Below are 6,000 nucleotides of genomic sequence, written 5' to 3' on the forward strand. Positions count from 1 at the left end.
CAGTACATCAATATGAAGGAGCCTAAGTGATTTTGTCAATCCGATGTTCTCCTCCTGGCCTTGACTCCCAGCTGCCCCGGCGACTCGTTTATCATCCCTGAACCAGCAGCTGACAAATGACACGTTTCACTAATGAAAGTCCCACCATTTAACTGCATATAGAACCACTTTTATTCCCATGTCTCTGCAGTGGACAGTAAAATATCTCCGAATGAAAGTGAACACCTAGTGATTCAAAATCAAAAAGTGGGCCTCAGTAGAAGCAAAACTAAACGTTTTCATTAAAAGTTCCAAAGTTTAGGTCAAAAAATGCATAATGTTGAGCACTAAGTGGACAATCATTTAATAACTGAACATCATGCTCTATTGAATCAATCAAGAGAATTAGAGTCAATAGAAGAAGTCGCCCCCTGGTGGATTTCAGAGAGAATGCAAGTCCAAAATGCATCTACGGTCAATGTTTGTCTGTTTGACTTCATCTAAAGCGATAACAAATCACACTATCACCTCGTCCTAACCGCCACCAGCCCCAAGTCCTGCAGCAGCTCTAGGAGAGGAGACTCTGTGTTTTGGGATCTTAGTCCTCCGTGCAGGCTCGGTCCCCACGACGCATGATAGGTGCTCGCCATCTTCTAGTTTCTGTCACTCCGGATTTATGAAACTGTAACGGTAAACACAGAGGTAGAAATTAGAGTTTCAGCAGTTTGGTTGAACTTAGCGTATTCGTTGCCCTGCCGTTATTAAGTAGAAGATTATTGCAGATTCATATTGCATGGACCACTTTGCGTCGTTAAAGAATTAATCCAGTTTCTTATTTTTGAAGCCTGGGTCGTGGCCTTTGGCAGCACATTGTGATGCCATTGTTTACTGCAGCAGGATCAGATAACGTTTCATCATTCTGTTAAGTATTTAAATCCAAGGTCATAGAAATAGAAATACCAGCAGAGCACAGTGCACTTAGATGTCAGAAGACATTCGCAAAATCAACATCTACGGTGTGTGTGACTCCCGTAATGCATTAGACAACACATAGGGACCCTGACAGTAAAAGGACACAGATTATGGCTGGATCTGTGTTGGACCTGAGATTGTCAAGGGAACATGGTGTAACACACACTACAAACCCAGATATTTTAGAATCCATTCACACATACACACACACACCCCAATTGAAATGTGCTCATAAAAGAGCACTTTTTCACGCGTGCACTCACACTCAGCAGCCGGCGTCAGCGGAGTGGACAGATGCATGGTGACAGGGCCGCAGAGCACTGGATTAATACACTTAGTGTTCCACATGTCACACTGCATCACTGCAATCATGAGCATTTCAGGCATCTCTCTCTCTCTCTCTCTCTAGATGACTTCTACCACCGCGGCCAGTCTGTCCATCCAGCCATCTCCTCAACCAGTCGGTCACCCAGCAAACATCGGACTGACAGCCCAACGCCCACGGGGCGCCGGGGGACCTGCCAGCCACCCGGCATCCCGGCGCACGCCGCGGCGCTGACAACCGGTCAGCAGAGCAGCTAGCCTCTCTTCTAGCTACGTTGGTATTACAGAGCTTAGTCTAGGGGAGGTCAACACTCTTGCATTCTCACCAGTGACCAACAGGAGGGCTGCAGAGCCTGCTTTAAGGTGGGGCTACACTGTGATTGACAGGTCCCAGCCTCTGTCAGAGATCAAGGCCGCCTGCTCTGTTCTGATGGGAGCAGCTAGCAGCACCCTGAGTTGCTAGTGCTAGTTGTCCATCCAGCAATGGCGACTTCGCCCCTCCCTTCAAGAAAAGCGACATACCAGCCGGGCAGCCGACCTTGGCGGGCCGGTCATTCAAGGTCGACCAACAGCCGGAGGTCCGTGAGAGGCCCGACAGCAGAAGAATGCTGCTGTCATGAAAACAATGTCATGTTTAAAGATCACAGGGGGACTAGCGAAGCGCGTTCATGCACATGCGTGTCGGTGCGTGTGTCTCGCGCGGGCGGCGTGTGCGCGTGGAGGTGTGCAGGCGGGAGGTGAGGGTCACGAGGGGGAGCGAGCGGGGGCGGTCCCAGTAAAGCCACACTCGTGCCATTTTAAGATCCCCCCCTCGTTCGCCTCCTGCCTCGGGCCGTGATTATTTTGGCTCCCTGCCCCGAGAGGGCCACCAACGCCATGATGATATACCGGACCTCCGGCGATGCCCGTGACTCTTTTTGTTGCTATGGCGATTTTAACTGCCCTGTATACATCTTAAAAATCGTTGTTTTAACAGTAAACAGCAGGTTTGGGGTTTGGGAAGATGATTTGAACTCACCTGTTTAAATCAGTCAGTATCAGGAAGACAGATCAATTCCCCCTCCTCATAAAGCTTCCTTAAATATACGAAGATGTGATGCCGACCTGCATAAACTGATTAAACAGTAAGTGGCTACCTCTCACTACGTGGACCCCCCTGTTCCTGGTGCCATTGGGTCACAGTCGACTTACTTCAAATCAAATCAAGCCTTCGTAGAGTGTGGATTAAAATGTGCACAAAAGCCTCTGTTGTTTTCCCTCCGGGGCTTGTGTGGATCACAAAGTGTCGTACGTGTTTCAGGGATCATTTGTTTTCCCTAATAAGTGAAAAACATTCCCTTTAATGTTGGTGGTGATCGAGTTGACCCTTCATCAATTAAGTCATCATTCAACTCTTAACCTTCTCGTGTTTAATACCCGTCGTGTTGCTAAAACAATGGAAACGTTGGAGGCTAATGCACATTGGCTCCTCCGACCTTCAACGTTAATAATAATTGATAACTAACTGATTTGAGAAGTTGTGCTGTGTTTTTCTTTTTTTGGTGCAGAAGCAAGGTTGGATTTTTTCTGGCCTGGTCATTTTGCTTCGTTGGTGTTTTAGTTGATCCCACAGTTTTGCAACTTTTACCCTTAACTTTGTTTAAATACTAAACTATGAGCATGATGACAGAGAGAAAAGTCCAGACTCATAATGGATCTTTTTGCTGACGTTTGTTTTATAAGGTTCAAAGGTCAAACTCGATGAGGCGGAAGGGAGCTATGATGCTGATGATGATGAAGAGGAGGAGGAGGATGGGGGTGTTCAGGTGTACTTTCCTTTGATGGACAACAGGGGACCACTTTTGATTGTTGTTCTGGGGAATGTTTCACTTAAGGCTTCTCTTGAAACATTCATCGTGCAGTCCACACGGACGGCGTGTCAGCATATTATTTCCATCTCGCATGTGTGACTCAGCAAGACAACACACCCCTCTTGTAGTTTCACTGAGTGGTCCCCCCCCCCCCCCCCCCCCCACTCCCCCCTCGCTCTGGGGTCCTGCAGTGGGGAAGGCGTTGATTGGCTGCGATGGAAGCAGTAAACTCCTGTTGAAGTGTGAGCGTAATCCCTGAGCTGGATCCTTACCGTGAGCTCTTTGGAGAGCGGCCCGGTGCACACGCTCCCGCTGGCCTGTACACACACACACACACACACACACACACACACACACACACACACACACACACATATGCAACCCTACACAGATATAAATAGTTTAAGAACCATAGCGGGCACATTTTTAAAAAACGTTATCGTGTTCTCACCCCGTCAAAGCATTCTAAGGTTTTACACCGGATTATAAATGTGCTTCTGTCTCATAGATTACAAAATCATAATCATTGGGCTCGGCTCAGATGTTTCAAACTGCTTTACATATTACATAAAGTACATTGAGAAGAAATAAGGTTCAAAAACGTCAAATTAAACTCTTTTTGATAACAAAAACTTTCCTCTCAAAGTTCTGTCCCTTAGGACCCTAAACAATTCAAATCTAAAAGATTTCTATTCTATAATAGCAATTTGAAATATCGCCTTAAAGACTTTGTGTATTAATGTGAAGAATGTTGGTCCCATGTTGCTTTTGTCGATACCGATTTGCTCCACGATACTTTTTTTCCAATTAAGCGGAGTTGATTCAAATTTGAAAATGCATGTTCAAACACACTGTGTCACATCACCACCACTCGGCATGGAGGACTCCAAACCGCTTCCCAAACGCCGCTGAGTCCGACTGGGGAGGCGCTGATCTAATCGCCGGGAAGCAGAATATCGACTCAACAATTTACCCCCCCCCCCCCCAGATGTTTTTATTTTTATTATTTATTCTTACTCAGCTAAATCCATGACGAAACAAGGTTTCTCAGACATCCCTTTCGACGCTCCGCCTGCTGTTATTACTCTACCGAAACAGGAATTTGTTTGCTTTTAAGTTTCCGCGACCTCATAACCTGCCGCATCAGCCGTGGCATCGGCGGATTCCCGGCGGGGCTCGAGGGGCTCGTTTTACAGTCGAAAGACGCTCTGCGCGGCATGTTGGTGTCAGCGAATAGCACAAAATATGTAAACGTGACCTTTTGGAAAACGCTGCCACGCCTTTGAGAAAGTGACACACTTTCGCACGGACAGAGGTCGAGATCCGGGGATGGATGCAAGTTGGCGGCCTCGAGGTCACACAATTAGGTCACGTGACCCTTGTTATGCGGCACCGGTGGTGAGCGCGCCGCTCTGCCGCATTCCGCTGTGTCTCGCCACTCCTCTTGAGACCTGTTTACTCCCAGGTGTGCTCTGCAGACTCCAACTGCTCATTATGTGTCGGGCAAACAGGTTGGAAACTGTAGCCGGCTGAATGAAACATGGCGAGTTCCGCGGTGATGTAACGGCCTCGTGCACGTTGTGTAAGCATGTTACATGACCTCTTTCTTTGAGACTCAGGGATGCAGAGTCATCGGCACTGAATGAGAGTTGTGGCTCGTAAGAATGGTCTTACAAAACGATGTACACGAAGGCCATTTTTGGACGAAGAGCTTATGTATGGGTGCTGTTACATAAGACATAAGAGGGTTTGTCTGAGTGCAAACAAACTCCGAATGAGACGTTCTTAGGCGACTTTAATGTCAATAAACTTAAATGAATTTACTGACAAAGCACCTGTATAAAGGTGAAAGTTGTATGAGGAAAAACACAGACAACTCCCGTACTGGACGGCGCCGTGGTAAAGGCCTGTCAATCACAGTAGCCCCCCCCCAAAACCTGTCCTGCTTTATGAGCCATTTGACTCTGAATGGAACAAATTTGACATATTTGACTTAAAAGATCCATAGAATCATGTTTAGAATGTTCACTGAGGAAATAGATCAAGAGAGAAGTATTTATCGAGTATATTAAGTTTATTAAGTTTTATTTATTAACTATTTTGAATGACATATAATTCCCATAGACTGTGCACATCCAGAGGAGTCGCCTCCTGCTGGTCAGTAGATAGAATGCAGGGTTCAGGCACTGCTCTTCAAGGCTTTTTATAAAGTAAATATAAGTATTATTATTGTGACAACCATACTGAATGAACTTTGCACTTACAGCCGAATGGGAGTGCACTGAGAGTGTTTTCAACAGACACATAATGTTTTTTGTTCTTTTCCCCAGGGAACCCTGACATTTTTTCAGATACTCAGGAACTACCCGTCCAAACAACCGTAGCGTCCATCGTTTTGTTTTCCGGCCGGGAAACCGTTGCCGTGGACGCATCATACCGGGAATGTTTTGGATGCCGTGCTTCCAATCCCGTGCTTCTCTTCTTCTCGTAACATCAGCAGACGCCAGACAAGACAAACATGTCCTTGCTTGGTAGGCCGAGGTTTTGCTCCCTCGGTCCTCCCCCCTGGTTTGTCTTCTCTCCTCTCAACTACGAGGCTGTGGGGAGTTTAGGATTCCCGCCCTCGACGTGCCGATGAGTTCCAGTGGCCGGTGCTCTACCCCTCCCCCCCCACAGACGTCCTCTTTGGCCTGATGAACACGCGCACAGCGCGTAAAGCGACGCTGAGCTGTGTCAAGTGAATGCGTTTTTTTAGGGTTTCATCCTGAGAGGATGAACGGGTGGATGAAGCAGATGTGTGTGTGTGTGTGTGTGTGTGTTTGGAGAGAGAAACAAACATGTACACAAGCAGATGGTTAATCATCCATCATAGCTC

This window comes from Pungitius pungitius, chromosome 2, assembly GCF_949316345.1.
Source record: "Pungitius pungitius chromosome 2, fPunPun2.1, whole genome shotgun sequence".
Classification (NCBI taxonomy): Eukaryota; Metazoa; Chordata; class Actinopteri; order Perciformes; family Gasterosteidae; genus Pungitius; species Pungitius pungitius.